The 18,698-nt window shown below is 42.8% G+C and overlaps 2 protein-coding genes across 3 annotated transcripts in view; both read right to left on the minus strand.

The window, feature by feature from the left end:
• The window catches only part of FAM228A (family with sequence similarity 228 member A), a 123,317-nt gene that overhangs the window by 93,087 nt on the left and 11,532 nt on the right, over nucleotides 1-18,698 (minus strand). The window contains exons 3-4 of one of the 2 annotated variants that reach the window (XR_010109309.1): nucleotides 12,496-12,584; nucleotides 4,943-5,266 (exon numbers count right to left, since the gene is read on the minus strand). The gene's annotated coding sequence lies outside the window, so the exon portion shown is untranslated. Of the gene's footprint in view, nucleotides 5,267-6,433; nucleotides 12,585-18,698 lie in introns of those variants that run through there. The other variant, XR_010109308.1, reaches the window with a different exon arrangement.
• The window catches only part of FAM228B (family with sequence similarity 228 member B), an 87,600-nt gene that overhangs the window by 61,914 nt on the left and 6,988 nt on the right, over nucleotides 1-18,698 (minus strand). Inside the window, exon 2 of the mRNA XM_034952707.2 lies at nucleotides 12,496-12,584. The gene's annotated coding sequence lies outside the window, so the exon portion shown is untranslated. The remainder of the gene's footprint in view (nucleotides 1-12,495; nucleotides 12,585-18,698) is intronic.

Raw genomic sequence — 18,698 nt, forward strand, 5'->3', positions numbered from 1 at the left:
CATTAGTTTGGAAGAATTTTTTTATTTCTGACTTAATTTCATTATTTACCCAAAAGTCATTTCGGAGCAGGTTGTTTAATTTCCATGTAATTGTGTGATTTCAATGATTTTCTTAGTATTGATTTCTATTTTTATTGCACTGTGGTCTGAGAATGTGGTTGGTATGATTTCAGGTTTTTTTATTTTGCTGAGTATTGTTTTATGTCTGATTGTCTGGTTGATTTTGGAGTATGTGCCATTTGGTGATAAGAAGAATGTATATTCTGTTGTTTTTAGGTGGAGCGCTCTGTAGATGTCTATCAGGTTACTTTGGTCAAGTGTTCAGTTCAGGTCCTGAATAGGTTTGTTGATTTTCTGCCTCAATGATCTGTCTAATACTGTCAGTGGGGTGTTGAAGTCTCCCATTATTATTGTGTGGGAATCTAAATCTCTTCATAGGTCTCTAAGAACTTGTTTTATGAATCTGGGTGCTCCTGTGTTGAGTGTGTACATATTTAGGATAGTTAGGTCTTCTTGTTGAATTGTACCCTTTACTATTATATAATGCCCCGTTTATCTTTTTTTATCTTTGTTAGGTTAAAGTCCATTTTGTCTGAAATTACGATTGCAACCCCTGCTTTTTTTTCTGTTTTCTGTTTGCTTTGTAGATTTTTCTCCATCCTTTTATTTTGAGCCTCCAGATGTCATTACATGTGAGTTGGGTCTCTTGAAGACAGCATACTATTGGGTCTTGCTTTTTTATCCAGCTTGCCACTCTGTGCCTTTTGATTGAGGTATTTAGCTGATTTACATTCAAGGTTAGTATTGATATGTGCAGATTTGATCCTGTCATCATGTTGTTAGCTGGTTATTATGCAGACTTGTTAGTGTGGTTGATTTATAGTGTCACTAGTCTGTCTACTTAAGTGTGTTTTTGTAATGGCTAGTCATGGTCTTTCCCATACATATTTGGTGCTCCTCTCAGGACTGCTTATAAGGCAGATCTGGTGGGAAAAAAAAAATCCCCTCAGCATTTGCTTGTCGGAAAATGATCTTATTTCTCCTTCACATATGAAGCTTAGTTTGGCCAGATATGAAATTCTTAGTTGGAAATTTTCTTCTTTAAGAATGAAATGAGGCCAGGTAAGGTGGCTCATACCTGTAATCCCAGCACTTTGGGAGGCTGAGGCAGGCAGATCACCTGAGGTCAGGAGTTTGAAACCAGCCTGGCCAACACAGCAAAACCCTGTCTCTACTAAAAATACAAAAATTAGCTGGTCATGGTGGTGGGTGCCTGTAATCCCTGCTACTTGGGAGGCTGAGACAGGAGAATCACTTGAACCCAGGAGGTAGAGGTTGCAGTGAGTTGAGATCATGCCACTGCACTCCAGCCTGGGCAACAGAGCAAAACTCTGTCTCAAAAAAAAAAAAAAAAAAGAATGCTGAATATAGGCCACCAGTCTCTTCTGGCTTTTAGGGTTTCTGCTGAAAGATCTGCTGTTAGCCTGATGGAGTTCCCTTTGTAGGTAACCTGCCCTTTCTCTCTATCTGCCTTTGACATTTTTTCTTTCATGTAAACTTTGGAGAATCTGATGATTATGTGTCTTGCGGATGGTCTTGAGTAATATCTCTCAGGGTTCTCTGCATTTCCTGGATTTGAATGTTGGCCTCTCTAACAAGGTTCAGGAAATTTTCATGAACATTATCCTAAAATATGTTTTCCAAGTTGCTTGCTTTCTCCCTGTCTCTTTCAGGGATGCCCATGAGTCATAGATTTGATCTCATTACATAATCCCATATTTCTCTGAGGTTTTGTTCACTCTTTTTTATTCTTTTTTCTTTATTCTTGTCTGAATGGGTTATTTCAGAGAGCTAGTCTTCAAGCTCTGGGATTCTTTACTCAGCTTGGTCTATTCTGCTGTTAATACTTGCAGTTAGAATGTGCAATTCTTGTAGTGTGTTTTTCAGCTGTATCAGATCAGTTGGGTTCTTTTTTATAGAGGCTATTTCATCTGTCAGCTCCTGTATTGTTTTATTGTGATTATTAGCTTCCTTGGATTGGGTTTTGAATTCTCCTGAATCTTGATGATCTTCATTCCTATCCATATTCTGAATTCTATTTCTGTCATTTCAGTCATTCCAGCCCAGTTAAGAACCCTTGCTGGGGAACTAGTGTGGTCATTTGGAGGAAAGAAGACACTGGCTTTTTGATTTGCCAGAGTTTTTGTGCTAGTTCTGTCTCATTTGTGTAGGCTGATGTTCCTTCAATCTTTGAAGTTGCTGTCCTTTGGATGAAATTTTTTGTTTTTGCTTTTTTCTTCTTTGATGCCCTTGGGGGTTTGACTACAGTATAAGGTGGGTTTGGTTAACTGCTTTCAATTCTAGTCCACTCCTAGGTCTTGGAGGAGCCCCTTCCAATTACTGTCTCCCTATTTGCATTTCTTTTTTGGGGTGTTCTGGTCCATGGAGCTCCCTTAGGCAAGGGCCACAGGTGGCAGACAAGCTGTAACCTTGCCAGGTCAGCTCCAATCTGCTGTCTGTGTGCTTCCTGGGGAAACACGAGGTTGTCCCTGCCTGCAGAGTTCAGGCAGAATCAGGACCACTGGATTGGAAACTACTGGGTGTGGCCCATCTGGCTACAGGAGGCGGGGGTGGGTGGATGCAGTTGGCTGCCCTGCTGTCTGGGTGTTTCCAGTGCAACAGGAGGCTGCGTCCCTTGACAAATTCAGGTAGAAGTAGAGCCACTGGGCCAGAAGCTCTGGCAGGTGTGGCTTGCCTGGCTACCAGTGGCTGGGGTTGGTGGGAACGCCTTCTCTGGTGTCTGTGCTTCCTGGGACAACAGAAGGCTGCATTTGTTGGCTGAGTTCACACAGAAGCAGGACTGCTGGGCCAGAAGCTCTAGCAGGTGTTGTCCACTGGCTGTCAGTGGCAAGGGTGGGTATGGTCATGTGCCTTGCCATTTGGGTGCTTCCTATGACAACAGGAGGCTGCACCCACCAGTTGAATCCACACAGAAGCAGAGCTGCTGGGCCAGGAGCTCTAGCAGTTGTTACCCAACTGGCTACCAGTGGCAGGGTAGGTAGAGTCACTTACTCTGCTGTTTGGGTGTTTCCCAGGACAACAGAAAGCTGCACCCTCTAGCTGAGTTCACACAGAAGCAGGGCTATTAGGCTGGAAGCTCTAGCAGGTGTTGCCCGCCTGGCTACCAGTGGTGGGGGTGGGTGGAGTGGCTGGCCGAGTTCAGGCTGAAGTGAGACTACTGAGCTAGAGGCTGGTGTTGAGTCCTACCCAGCATGGGTGGGTGGAGCAACCTTACTGCTCCCATGCATGGCAACTGCAGCCTTTGCTGGGGCTACGGCGCTGGCTGGTCTGCCCCAGGGCCCAAGGCTTATAGAGGTCCCCTTGGACTCGAGAGTTGGCCCTGTAAAACGTCTGAGTGGCTCTCTGCCTCAGTCTAGAAACACGATGGGTGGGTGTGGGGCCCAGTGGGATTCTCCTATTCCCAGTCTTGCACAGGTCCCTGTGGAGAGCATGAATCACCCTGGGGGCTCTCACTCACTCACCCTGTCCTGTGTTGGAGAGGTTCTCCTGGCTCCATGCTGAGCCCAAACAGCTGGTGCCTGGCTTCACTCCTTTCTGCACTCTGTGTTCCTCTACTGCCCTGATGGGTCCCAACGTGGTTTTTCAGATGATCAGCCTGCAGCTCAGTGTTTGCTAGTCCTTTTGTTTCTTCTCCATAACAGCAGCACACATGAGCTGCCTCTAGTCCACTATCTCGGCCCCACCCCCAATTCATCTCAATCATCCCATCTTGTCCTGAGTCCTGGCTTACCATTTGACATTCCACATAGATTTGCCTGTAGATTTTGGGGTTCAGCCCCCATGCCAATAATTTCTTCTTACAAATTAGCACACTGATACCTGGATTTGAGAACTCAGTTCTGTGAGCTGTAGACCCGCGCTCCACATACTGACAGGCAGGGAGTCTGACCTGGACTATAGCGATTCTCTGAAGTTCTGCAGGCCTGGTGAAGCCTCTTGGCAGCTCACCTCTTGGCCGGCCAGCCTTTCCTAAACACACCTGCTGCATTGCTGGGTGCCTAGTGGGAGCCTTTTTCATAAACTTCCTCAAGGCAATAACTGTCTGGAGCCTCCTCTGTAGAGCATTCCAGTTGCCTCCTATAATTCTCATTACAAACTTCCAACTGGGTCCAGCTACGCAGAGAGACCCACACAAGTGACCCTTTGGTGGTAGCTATACAGCACCTGTGGAGGTGCCCAGGGAGCCAGCAATCTTTTGTAACAGAGGTCTCCAAATGAGAGAACTTTATGTCCTGATGGTTCACAAAGCCATTAGAAGGGGCACACAGGCATGAATGGATTTAAGGGGTTCCTTTTTCCCAGGTTCTCAACTTCCATACGTACTTTCCTGAAAAGGATCTGCTGTAGTTGAGGACTGATGTCAAAGCTACTTTCTGGCCTCCCTCCCCAGCCTCCCTTCACCCAGTATACAAAAGGGCTCACGCTCACACAGCCCTTTGAGCCTTTGAGCCTGGCTTGGAGCAAAAGAACTGTAAGGTGCCAAAGGAAGAGAAAATTCTAAATATTTTAAATTGCATGATTTCTTTCATCCTCCATTGTTCAAAAATGCATCATATGTGAAGGAGAGTCCTATGAGAGTAAAGCAAAAAAAGTATCAGTGAGAAACAGTGAACACTTTTGTATCATAATTCATCCAGGAAAGGAAGGCTGCGTGCCTTGTCCATCTATATTTCTTAAGGTTCAGAAGCAAAATGATTGTTACAAGGCACATATTAACATGATTATTGAATTAAAAAATGAGAAACTTTTTCTGATAGAAAGTAATTTGATTTGGCTGATTAGTTTAACAGTGAGGACTGCTTTTGCCAATAAGAATGTCACAGATGTTTTCCATAAATGAGTTAAGTCTGCAGCTCCGATATGTTAATGAAAATACATTTATTTTGTTTTTTGGTTTCTTTTTTGAGACAGAGTCTCACTCTGTTGCCCAGGCTGGAGTGCAATGGCATGATCTCAGCTCACTGCAACCTCCACCTCCAGGGTTCAAGCGATTCTCCTGCCTCAGCCTCCCGAGTAGCTGGGACTACAGGCACCTGCCACCATACCCAGCTAATTTTTGTATTTCTAATAGAGACAGGGTTTCGCCATGTTGGCCAGACTGGTCTTAAATTCCTGACCTCAGCTGATCCGCTTGCCTTGGGCTTCCAAAGTGCTGGAATTACAGGCGTGAGCCACCACTCCCAGCCTGAAAATACATTTAAAACATGAGATAGGGTAAAAGGATTTGATCCAAAAAATTTAGCAAAAATGTATTAAAATTAACATTTTTACTTCCTGAATCTTTCCTGAACATTTCAATTTAAACAAGGTGCCTCTAAGTGAAAAAATAGCAGATATAATTAATAAGCATTTGATAAGTCTTCAGAAAGCTTTGTTGGTATAATTCCAGAAACTGAGAACTTGAATGACACTTATGACTGAGTAACAGATTGGGTGGTTTCCAAGTCTTTACTTTCAACAAAACTGAAGCAAGATCTAATTAAGTTGTCAGCTAATAGAGCATTGAAAACAACTTTTGATGATAGATCATTATATGGTTTTTATTATATAATTCAGAGGTATTCAAAGAATCGGCTGGCATTCCTATGATGAAATTTTTTTCCCATCTAATTTATGCAAACTAGATTTCTCAGAGCTTGTCTATAAAAATAAAAAATAGGGACCGGGAGCGGTAGCTCACGCCTGTAATCCCAGCGCTTTGGGAAGCCAAGGCGGGCAGATCACAAAGTCAAGAGATAGAGACCATCCTGGCTAACACGGTGAAACCCGGTATCTACTAAAAATACAAAAAATTAGCCAGGCATGGTGGCGAGCGCTTGTAGTCCCAGCTACTCAAGAGGCTGAGGTGGAAGAATGGCGTGAATCTGGGAGGCGGAGCTTGCAGTGAACTGAGATCGCGCCACTGCACTCCATCCTGGGCGAAAGTGCGAGACCTCGTCTTTAAAAAATAATAAAAAAATAAATAAAATAATAAAAACTAGGAAGAGAACTAATTTCGAACTCAGTCCAATTCTAGCAATAAGTAATATTCATCCACATATATAACTGTTGGGAAAAATTCAGCCCTACCATCATTAAGAATATATTTCCAATTACGTTTTATGTTTAATAATTATTATTTAAAATAATACATAGTTTTGACCAATTGTGGACTAATAATATCATAATAATAAATCCAAAAGAAATTTAACACTTATAGTAGCCCTGTGGTCACAGAAAATATTTTTTTAAATTAATGTCAATTTACATACATATTTTTCCTGCAGATAAGAATGATCAGTAAAGCATAAAATATAGCAGAATATGATTCAATGAAAACAGTGGAATGAAAATATGAGTAGTAGAAGAAAAATAAGGTTGTAAAACTTTTTTTATTATTATACTTTAAGTTCTAGGGTACATGTACACAATGTGCAGGTTTGATACATAGGTATACATGTGCCATGTTGGTTTGCTGCACCCATCAACTCATCATTTACATTAGGTATTTCTTGTAATGCTATCCCTCCACCAGCCCCCAACCCCCCAACAGGCCCTGGTGTGTGATGTTCCCCACCCTGTGTCCAAGTGATCTCATTGTACAATTCCCACCTATGAGTGAAAACATGCACTATTTAGTCTTCTGTCCTTGTGATAACTTACTGAGAATGATGGTTTCCACCTTCGTCCATGTCCCTGCAAAGGACATGAACTCATCCTTTTTTATGGCTGCATAGTATTCCATGGTGTATATGTGCCACATTTTCTTATTCCAGTCTATCATTGATGGACATTTGGGTTGGTTCCAAGTCTTTGCTATTGTGAATAGTGCCACAATAAACATACGTGTGCATATGTCTTTATAGTAGCATGATTTATGATCCTTTGGGTATATACCCAGTAATGGGATTGCTGGGTCAAATGATAATTCTAGTTCTAGATCCTTGAGGAATTGCCACACTGCCTTCCACAATGGTTGAACTAATTTACACTCCCACCAACAGTGTAAAAGCATTCCTATTTCGCCAATCCTCTCCAGCATCTGTTGTTTCCTGACTTTTTAATGATTGCCATTTTAACTGGCACGAGATGGTATCTCATCGTGGTTTTGATTTGCATTTCTCTGATGACCAGTGACGATGAGCATTTTTTCATGTGTCTGTTGGCTGCATGGATGTCTTCTTTTGAGAAGTGTCTGTTCATATCCTTCACCCACTTTTTGATGGGATTTTTTTTCTTGTAAATTTGTTTGAGTTCATTGTGGATTCTGGATATTAGCCCTTTGTCAGATGGGTAGATTGCAAAAATTTTCTCCCATTGTGTAGGTTGCCTGTTCACTCTGATGGTAGTTTCCTTTGCCATGCAGAAGCTCTTTCATTTAATTAGATCCCATTTGTCAATTTTGGCTTTTGTTGCCATTGCTTTTGGTGTTTTAGTCATGAAGTCCTTGCCCATGCCTACGTCCTGAATGGTATTGCCTAGGTTTTCTTCTAGGGTTTTTATGGTTTTAGGTCTAATATTTAAGTCTTTAATCCACCTTGAATTAATTTTTTTTATAAGGTGTAAGGAAGGGATCCAGTCTCAGCTTTCTACATATGGCTAGCCAGTTTTCCCAGCACCATTTATTTAATAGGGAATCCTTTCCCCATTTCTTGTGTTTGTCAGGTTTGTCAAAGATCAGATGGTTGTAGATGTGTGGTGTTATTTCTGAGGCCTCTTTTCTGTTCCATTGGTCTATATATCTGTTTTGGTACCAGTACCATGCTGTTTTGGTTACTGTAGCCTTGTAGTATAGTTTGAAGTCAGGTAGCTTGATGCCTCCAGCTTTGTTGTTTTTGCTTAGGATTTTCTTGGTAATGGGGGGTTCTTTTTTGGTTCCATATGAACTTTAAAGTAGTTTTTTCCAATTCTGTGAAGAAAGTCATTGGTAGCTTGATGGGGATGGCATTGAATCTATAAATACTTTGGGCAGTGTGGCCATTTTCACGATATTGATTCTTCCTATCCATGAGAATGAAATATTCTTCCATTTGTTTGTGTCCTCTTTTATTTCGTTGAGCAGTGGTTTGTAGTTCTCCTTGAAGAGGTCCTTCACATCCCTTGTAAGTTGGATTCCTAGGTATTTTATTCTCTTTGTAGCAATTGTGACTGGGAGTTCACTCATAATTTGGCTCTCTGTCTGTTAATGGTGTATAGGAATGCTTGTGATTTTTGCACATTGATTTTGTATCCTGAGACTTTGCTGAAGTTGCTTATCAGCTTAAGGAGATTTTGGGCTGAGACGATGGGGTTTTCTAAATACACAATCATGTCATCTGCAAACAGGGACAATTTGACTTCCTCATTTCCTGATTGAATACCCTTTATTTCCTTCTCTTGCCTGATTGCCCTGGCCAGAACTTCCAACACTATGTTGAGTAGGAGTGGCATCCTTGTCTTATGCCAGTTTTCAAAGGGAATGCTTCCAGTTTTTCCCCATTCAGTATGATATTGGCTGTGGGTTTGTCATAAATAGCTTTTATTATTTTGAGATACACTCCATGAATATTTAGTTTATTGAGAGTTTTTAGCATGAAGCACTGTTGAATTTTGTTGAAGGCCTTTTCTGCATCTATTGAGATAATCATGTGGTTTTTGTCATTGGTTCTCTTTATGTGATGAATTACATTTATTGATTTGTGTATGTTGAACCAGCCTTGCATCCCAGGGATGAAGCCAACTTGATTGTGGTTGATAAACTTTTTGATGTGCTGCTGGATTTGGTTTGCCAGTATTTTATTGAGGATTTTCACATTGATGTTCATCAGGGATATTGGTCTAAAATTCTCTTTTTTTGTTGTGTCTCTGCCAGGCTTTGGTATAAGGATGATGTTGGCCTCATGAAATGAGTTAGGGAGGATTCCCTGTTTTTCTATTGATTGGAATAGTTTCAGAAGGAATGGTACCAGCTCCTATTTGTACCTCTGGTAGAATTCGGCTGTGAATCTATCTGGTCCTGGACTTTTTTTGGTTGGTAGGCTATTAATTATTGCCTCAATTTCAGAGCCTGTTATTGGTCTATTCAGAGGTTCAACTTCTTCCTGGTTTAGTCTTGGGTGGGTGTATGTTTCCAGGAATTTATCCATTTCTTCTAGATTTTCTAGTTTATTTGCAAAGAGGTGTTTATAGTATTCTCTGATGGTAGTTTGTATTTCTGTGGGATTGGTGGTGATATCCCCTTTATCATTTTTTATTGCATCTATTTGATTCTTCTCTCTTTTCTTCTTTATTAGTCTTGCTAGCAGTCTATCAATTTTGTTGATCTTTTCAAAAAACCAGCTCCTGGGCTCCTTGATTTTTTTGAAGGGTTTTCGTGTCTCTATCTATTTCATCTCTGCTCTGATCTCAGTTATTTCTTGCCTTCTGCTAGCTTTTGAATGTGTTTGCTCTTGCTTCTTTAGTTCTTTTAATTGTGATTTTAGGGTGTCAATTTTAGATCTTTCCTGCTTTCTCTTGTGGGCATTTAGTGCTATAAATTTTCCTCTACACACTGCTTTAAACGTGTCCCAGAGATTCTGGTACGTTGTGTCTTTGTTCTCATTGGTTTCAAAGAACATCTTTATTTCTGCCTTCATTTCGTTATTTACCCAGTAGTCATTCAGGAGCAAGTCGTTCAGTTTCCATGTAGTTGTGTGGATTTGAGTGAGTTTCTTAATCCTGAGTTCTAATTTGATTGCACTGTGGTCTGAGAGACAGTTTGTTGTGATTTCTGTTCTTTTACATTTGCTGAGGAGTGCTTTACTTCCAATTATGTGGTCAATTTTAGAATAAGTGTGATGTGATGCTGAGAAGAATGTATATTCTATTGATTTGGGGTGGAGAGTTATGTAGATGTCTATTAGGTCTGCTTGTTGCAGAGCTGAGTTCAAGTCCTGGATATCCTTGTTAACCTTCTGTCTCGTTGATCTGTCTAATATTGACAGTGGGGTGTTAAAGTCTCCCATTATTATTGTGTGCAAGTCTAAGTCTCTTTGTAGGTCTCAAAGGACTTGCTTTATGAATCTGGGTGCTCCTGTATTGGGTGCATATATATTTAGGATAGTTAGCTCTTCTTGGCGAATTGATCCCTTTACCATTGTGTAATGGCCTTGTCTCTTTTGATCTTTGTTGGTTTAAAGTCTGTTTTATCAGAGACTAGGATTGCAACCCCTGCTTTTTTTTTTTTTTTTTTTTTTTGCTTTCCATTTGCTTGGTATATCTTCCTCCATCCCTTTATTTTAGTCTATGTGTGTCTTTGCACATGAGCTGGGTCTCCTGAATACAGCACATTGATGGGTCTTGACTCTTTATCCAATTTGCCAGTCTGTGTCTTTTAATTGGGGCATTTAGCCCATTTACATTTAAGGTTAATATCGTTATGTGTGAATTTGATCCTGTCATTATGATGTTCACTGGTTATTTTGCCCATTAATTCATGCAGTTTCTTCATAGCATCGATGGTCTTTACAATTTGGCATGTTTTTGCAGTGGCTGGTACCAGTTGTTCCTTTCCATGTTTAGTGCTTCCTTTAGGAGCTCTCGTAAGGCAGGCCTGGTGGTGACAAAATCTCTCAGCATTTGCTTGTCTGTAAAGGATTTTATTTTTCCTTTACTTATGAAGCTTAGTTTGGCTAGATATGAAATTCTGGGTTGAAAATTCTTTAAGAATGTTGAATATTGGCCCCCACTCTCTTCTTGTAGGGTTTCTGCAGAGAGATCCGCTGTTAGTCTGATGGGCGTCCCTTTGTGGGTAACTCAACCTTTCTCTTTGGCTGCCCTTAACACTTTTTCCTTCATTTCAACCTTGGTGAATCTGACAATTATGTGTCTTGGGGTTGCTCTTCTCAAGGAGTATCTTTGTGGTGTTCTCTGTATTTTCTGAATTTGAATGTTGGCCTGCCTTGCTAGGTTGGGGAAGTTCTCCTGGATAATATCCTGAAGAGTGTTTTCCAAGTTGGTTCCATTCTCCCCATCACTTTCAGGTACACCAATCAAACATAGATTTGGTCTTTTCACATAGTCCCATTTGTCTTGGAGGCTTTGTTCATGTCTTTTTACTCTTTTTTCTGTAACCTTGTCTTATTGCTTTATTTCATTAATTTGATCTTCAATCACTGATACCCTTTCTTCCACTTGATCGAATCGGCTATTGAAGGTTGTGCATGCGTCACGAAGTTCTTGTGCCATGGTTTTCAGCTCCATCAGGTCATTTAAGGCATTCTCTACACTGTTTATTCCAGTTAGCCATTCGTCTAATCTTTTTTCAAGGGTTTTACTTCCTTGCGATGGGTTCAAACATCCTCCTTTAGCTTGGAGAAGTTTGTTTTTACCAACCTTCTGAAGCCTACTTCTGTCAACTCGTCAAAGTCATTCTCCATCCAGCCTTGTTTCTTTGCTGGCGAGGAGTTTGATCCTTTGGAGGAGAAGAGGCACTCTGATTTTTAGAATTTTCAGCTTTTCTGCTCTGGTTTCTCCCCATCTTTGTGGTTTTATCTACCTTTGGTCTTTGATGTTGGTGACCTACAGATGGGGTTTTGGTGTAGATGACCTTTTTGGTGATGTTGATGCTATTCCTTTCTGTTTTTCAGTTTTCCTTCTAACTGTCAGGTACCTCAGCTGCAGGTCGGTTGGAGTTTGCTGGAGGTCCACCCCAGACCCTGTTTTCGTGGGTATCACCAGCAGAGGCTGCAGAACAGCAAATATTGCAGAACAGCAAATACTACTTCCTGATCCTTCCTCTGGAAGCTTCGTCCCAGAGAGGCAGGTGCCTATATGAGGTGTCTGTCGGCCCCTCCTGGGAGGTATCTCCTAGTTAGGCTACATGGGGGTCAGGGACCCACTTGAGGAGGCAGTCTGTCCGTTCTCAGAGCTCAAACACCATGCTGAGAGAACCAATGCTCTCTTCAGAGCTGTCAGACAGGGACCTTTAAGTCTGCAAAAGTTGTCTGCTGCCTTTTGTTCAGCTATGCCCTGGCCACAGAGATGGAGTCTAGAGGCAGTAGGCCTTACTGAGCTGCAGTGGGCTCTGCCCAGTTCGAACTTCCCAGCTGCTTTGTTTACCTACTCAAGCCTCAGCAACAGCGGACGCCCCTCCCCCAGCCAGGCTGCCGCCTCGCAGTTCGATCTCAGACTGCTGCACTAGCAGTGAGCAAGGCTCCGTGGGTGTGGAACCCGCCGAGCCAGGCACGGGAGAGAATCTCCTTGTCTGCCGGTGGCTAAGATCTTGGGAAAAGTGCAGTATTTGGGCAGGAGTGTCCCATTTTTCCAGGTAGTCTGTCACGGCTTCCCTTGGCTAGGAAAGGGAAATCCCCTGACCCCTTGCACTTCCAGGGTGAGGTGACACCCTGCCCTGCTTCAGCTCCCCCTCTGTGGGCTGCACCCACTGTCAAACCAGTCCCAGTGAGATGAATCAGGTACCTCAGTCAGAAATGCAGAAATCACCTGTCTTCTGCGTCGATCACGCTGGGAGCTGCAGACTGGAGCTGTTCCGGTTGTTAAACTTTTAACTGTTAAAGAAGAGTTTGGGTCTTTCTTAGTGGATGATTATATTAATAAATATCAAATTGCTCTAATATAAGGCTGGAGTGCAGTGGTGCAATCTTGGCTGACTGCAACCTCCGCATCCCAGGTTCAAGTGATTCTCCTGCCTCACCCTTGGGAGTAGCTGGGACTATGAGTGTGTGCCACCATGCCAGGCTAATTTTTTTGGTATTTTTAGTAGAGATGGGGTTTCACGATGTTGGCCAGGCTGGTCTCCAACTCCTGAACTCAAGTGATCTGCGCACCTCGGCCTCCTAAAATGCCAGGATTACAGGCGTGAGTCACCGCACCCGGCCCAATTGATATATTTAAAAGCCTGATGTAGGCTGGGCAAAGTGGCTCATGCCTGTAAACTCAGCACTTAGAGAGGCCAAGGCAGGAGGATCCCTTGAGGCCAAGAGTTCAAGACCAGCTGAGGCAACATAGTGAGACTGTCTCTACGAAAAACAGAAAAATTAGCCAGGCATGGTGTCATGTGCCTATAGTCCCAGCTACTAGGAAGACTGAGGTGGTAGGATTCCTTGAGTTCAGGAGTTTGAGGTTACAGTGAGTTATGATCACAACATTTTACTCCGGCCTCAGCAACAGAACAAGACTCTGTCTCTCGGGAGGGGGAAAAAGCCTGTTTTAAGAGTTTAAAATGTCAGTATTAAAAGAAATAAGAAATCCTTATCTTTTAAACTATTTATATTTCTGGTGAATAATTTTAGATATCAACTTAAAAATGTGAGAGAAGGCTAGGCACAGTGGCTCACACCTGTAATCCCTGCACTTTGGTAGATGGAGGCAGGAAGATCACTTAAGCCCAGGAGTTGAAGACCAGCCTGAGCAACATGAAAGATCTTGTCTCTACCAAAACTTTAAAAAGTAGCCAGGTGTGGTGGCATGTGCCTGCAGTCCCAGGCACATGAGACTACTTGGGAGGCCAAGGCCCAGTTATTCAGGAGGCTGGGGCAGGAGGATCACTTGAATCCAAGAGGTCAACACTGCAGTAAGCTATGATGGTGCCACTGCACTCCAGCCTGGGTGATACAGCAAGACCCTGTCTTAAAAAAAAAAAAAAAAAAAAAAGTATGTGGCGATTCCCCAGGGATCTAGAACCAGAAATACCATTTGACCCAGCAATCCCATTACTGGGTATATACCCAAAGGTTTATAAATAATTCCACTACAAAGACACATGCAGCCAGGAGCGGTGGCTCATACCTGTAATTCCAGCACTTTGGGAGTCTGAGGTGGGCAGATCACAAGGTCAGGAGTTCAAGACCAGCCTGGCCAATATGGTGAAACCCGTCTCTATTAAAAATACAAAAAAAATTAGCCAGGCTAGGTGGTAGGCACCTGTAGTCCAAGCTACTTGGGAGGCTAAGGCAGGAGAATCGCTTGAACCCAGGAGGAGGAGGTTGCAGTGAGCCAAGATTGTGCCACTGCACTTCAGCCTGGGTGACACAGCAAGATTCAGTCTCAAAAAAAAAAAAATGCACACATATGTTTATTGCAGCACTGTTTACAATAGCAAAGACACAGAACCAACCCAAATGCCCATCAATGATAGAGTGGATAAAGAAAATATGATACATATACACCATGGAATACTATGCAGCCATAAAAAAGAGTGAGTTCATGTCCTTTGCAGGGACATGGATGAAGCTGGAAACCATCATCCTCAGCAAACTAACACAGGAACAGAAAACCAAATAGCGCATGTTCTCACTCATAAGTGGGAGTTGAACAATGAGAACACGTGGACACACGGAGGGGAACATCACACACCGGGGCCTGTTGCGGGGCTAGGGGCAAGGGGAGGGAGAGCATTAGGACAAACACCTAATGCATGAGGGGCTTAAAGCCTAGATGACAGGCCGATAGGTGTAGTAAACCACCATGGCACATGTATACCTACGTAACAAACCTGCACCTTCAACACATGTATCCCAGAACTTAAAGTAAAATAAAATAAAAATAGAAATAAAAAGTGAGAGGGGACACATAGTTTTGGGATATGCTTTTTGCCTATTTCAGAATAAAAATGTGTGCAGACTACCACCTGGAGTAAGGAGAAACGCCTTGAGCCCTGAGCCATGGTGGTGGGTGGCCAGGAAGATGGCAGAGGCAGGTAGCCTCTGTACATGGTGTGTGGGTGTGTGTGGGTGTGTGTGGGTGTGTGTGTGTGTGTGTGCATAAAATCATGTATATGTGTATGGGGGTATTTTGTCATTGTTTTACCATAATTTTACTCTGATTAAACAAACGCTTCACAGAAATCCCTTGATGTCAACTGCTATAGCTCTAGTTCATTTTTCAAGTAGATGCATAGAATTCACAATTTATGCAGCCATTCCCTTAGTGATGGGATCTACTTTGTTTCTAAATTTTTGTTACTATGATCAATGCTGCAATAAACATCTCTGTACATACATCTGTATAATTGGTGTGTTTTATTTCTACAGGACAAACTCCTTAGAAGTAAGTTTCATACTGTCATTGTTACTATCGCTATGATTTATTTTCTTTCTTTCTTTTTTTTTGGAGACAGGGTCTCACTCTGTCACCCAGGCTGGAGTGCAGGGCGCAATCTTGGCTCACTGCAACCTCTGCCTCCCAGGCTCAAGCGAGTCTCCTGCCCCAGCCTCCCGAATAGCTGGGATTACAGGCACATACCACCACTGCCCAGCTAATTTTTGAATTTTTAGTGGAGATGGGGTTTCACCATGTTGGCCAGGCTGGTCTAGAACTTCTGACCTCAAATAATCCACACACCTTGGCCTCCCAAAGTGGTGAGATTACAGGCATGAGCTACCATGCTTGGCTGATTTATTTTCTGACATCTGGTAATATAAGTCTTTCCTACTACTATTCCTTTTTTTTTTTTTTTTTTTTTTTTGAGACAGAGTCTTACTCTGTCACCCAGGCTGGAGTGCAGTGGTATGATCAATGCAACCTCTGCCTGCCAGGCCCATGTGATCTTTCCATTTCCCAGCCTCCCAAGTAGCTGGAACTACAGGCACATGCCACCATGCCTGGCTAATTTTTTGTAGGGATGGGGTTTTGCTATGTTGCCCAGGCTGGTCTTGAACTCCTGAGTTCAAGTGATCTGCCCACCTCGGCCTCCCAAAGTGCTGGGATTACAGATGTGAGCCAACACTCCCAACCCTACTATTCTTTTTCATATATTTATTGGCCATTTGGGGGGATTTGTTCTTCCACATACACTCTAACATCATTTTATCCAATCAAAAAATATACTGTTGGCATTATAACCAAATTTATAATGAATTTGTAAACTAATTTGGTAAAACTGACATTTTGGGTACTGTATTCTCATCTAAAAACATGGTACTGTTTCATTTGTTCAGATCTTGTTTCTGTTCTTTGATATAGTTTTACAGTCTTCATTATATAATTTTTGTATCTTCCTTGTTAAATACATTCCTTATGCTTTTACAACTTGTACTGCTATGGTAAAAGGGTTATTTTCCCCATTTTTATTAATATTTCTAGTTGCTTAACTGAAGTAGAATAAAGCTATTGATTCTGGTGTATGTAGCTTGCATCTGGACAGCTTTTACAAATTATCTCATTATCTCAAACAAAAATGTTTGCTTCATTTTTAAAATTAGCATCTCTTGTGGTTTTTTGTGTTTGTTTGTTTTTTGTTTTTGTTTTTGTTTTGAGACGGAGTCTCACTCTGTTGCCCAGGCTGGAGTGCAGTGGCGATCTCAGCTCACTGCAAGCTCTGCCTCCCGGGTTCACGCCATTCTCCTGCCTCAGCCTCCCAAGTAGCTGGGACTACTGGCGCCCGCCACCACGCCCAGCTAATTTTTTGTATTTTTAGTAGAGACGGGGTTTCACCGTGTTAGCCAGGATGGTCTCGATCTCCTGACTTTGTGGTCCGCCCACCTTGGCCTCCCAAAGTGCTGGGATTACAGGCGTGAGTCACTGCGCCCGGCGTTTTTTTTTTTCTTTCTTTTTTTTTAGATGGAGTTTTGCTCTCGTTCCCCAGGCTGGAGTGCAATGGCACAATCTCAGCTCACCACAACCTCTGCCTCGAGTGATTCTCCTGCCTCAGCCTCCCGAGTAGCTGGGATTACAGGGATGCACCACCACACCTGGCTAATTTTGTATTCTTGCTAATATTTTAAAGAAATTTTTATCTTTATTAACAAGCCTTTGCTGCAAAAATAAACTATCCCCAAATCTTAACAGCTTAAAACAACAACAGCTTACAACGACAAATGTTTATTTCTTCCTCGGTTGTGACTCTGCTAGGCTGGTCCCAAGACAATAGGTTGGATTCAGGGCTACCCTGAGTGTTTCTCACTCAGGGACAAGCTGAAATAGAGGCTATCTGTGGGTGGCAGGAAGGTAAGGGGACTGATGGAAACTGACCATGCCTTTCTCACTCATCATTGACCAAAGTAAGAGACAGGGCCAAAGCCAACATCAACAGAATGAGGCGAAAATACTCTACCCATTGGGTAGAATGGAGTAATTTTGCTAAAAAAATCTTCCTTTTTTTTCTAGATTTTACTACTTGTTGCTGTAGAATTTCACGTAATTTAATTTATTTTTGTTTTAATCACTCCTATATCTGTGGTTGTATCTCCTTTCTCATTCCGTCTTTCAGACCTTGGCTATTTCTTGTTTCCCAGCTGTAACTCACAATACATTTCATTCATGTTACTGGTTTTTATAAAGAACAAGCTGGGACTACAGGCACCCACCACCACACCCAGCTAATTTTTGCATTTTTAGTAGAGATGGGGTTTCATCATGCTGGCCAGGCTGGCCTTGAACTCCTGACCTCAAGTGATCCACCCCTCTCAGCCTCCCAAAGTGCTGGGATTATAGGTATGAGCCACAGCACCCAGCCCATTTCCCAACTTTCATAATTGGATACATTTCTACTAAATATAATCTATTTCCCCATATCTGGGAAACCACACTGTTTCTACACTCACACAGAACACTTCATTTCTGACACTAGATATGCAGGTTTTATTCCCACATCAACCAATTCTCTGACATAGGCTGGGTGTTCCACAATTCAATTCTGACACTCTCTACCTGGAGTTAGTGTCAGATCCCACAGATTAAGGGCTCAGTCCCGCAAGGTTGCCCCCATTAAAGATGCCAACTGCAAATCCAAGCCTCCTACACTTCTGACCAACTGGCTGTATAAATCAGGGATTCTCATGACTCCCTCCTTGGATTTGATAATTTGCTAGAATGGTTCATAAAACTCAGGGAAACACTTACGTTTACTAGTTTATGATAAAGAATATTATAGGCCGGGCGTGGTGGCTCACGCCTGTAATCGCAACACTTTGGGAGGCCGAAGCAGGTGGATCTCTTGAGCCCAAAAGTTCAAGACCAGCCTGGCCAACATGGCGAAACCCTGTCTCTACTAAAAATGCAAAAATTAGCCGGGCTTGGTGGTGCATGCCTGTAATCCCAGCTACTTGGGAGGCTGAGGCAGGAGAATCACGTAAACCCAGGAGACAGAGATTGCAGTGAGCCGAGATCACCCCACTGCATTCCAGCCTAGGCGACAGAGCCAGACTCTGCCTCAAAAAAAGATATATATATATAATAAAGGGATGAACAGCCAGGTGAAGAGGTATGTAGAATGTGGTCCAGAAGGATCCCAAGTGCAGGAGCCTCTGTCCTCATGGAGTTGGGGTACACCACACCATCTTCCCATGGTGGATGTGTTCACCAGCTGGGAAGCTCACCACATTTCTTTGTTCAAGAGTTTTTAGGGCCAGGCGCAGTGGCTCACACCTCTAATTCCAGCACTTTTGGAGGCCTAGCAAATGGATAACCTGAGGTAAGGAGTTCGAGACCAGCCTGGCCAACATGGATAAATCCCATTTCTACTAAAACCACAAAAATTGGCCGGACCCAGTGGCTCACGCCTGTAATCCCAGCACTTTGGAAGGCCGAGGCAGGTGGATTGCCTAAGCTCAGGAGTTTGCGACCAGCCTGGACTGTTGCAAAACCCTGGGCTGGTGAAACCCTGTCTCTACTAAAATACAAAAAATTAGCTGGGCGTGGCAGCGTGCATCTATAGTCCCAGC

Source organism: Pan paniscus, chromosome 12 (genome assembly GCF_029289425.2).
Source record: "Pan paniscus chromosome 12, NHGRI_mPanPan1-v2.0_pri, whole genome shotgun sequence".
NCBI classification, from domain to species: Eukaryota; Metazoa; Chordata; class Mammalia; order Primates; family Hominidae; genus Pan; species Pan paniscus.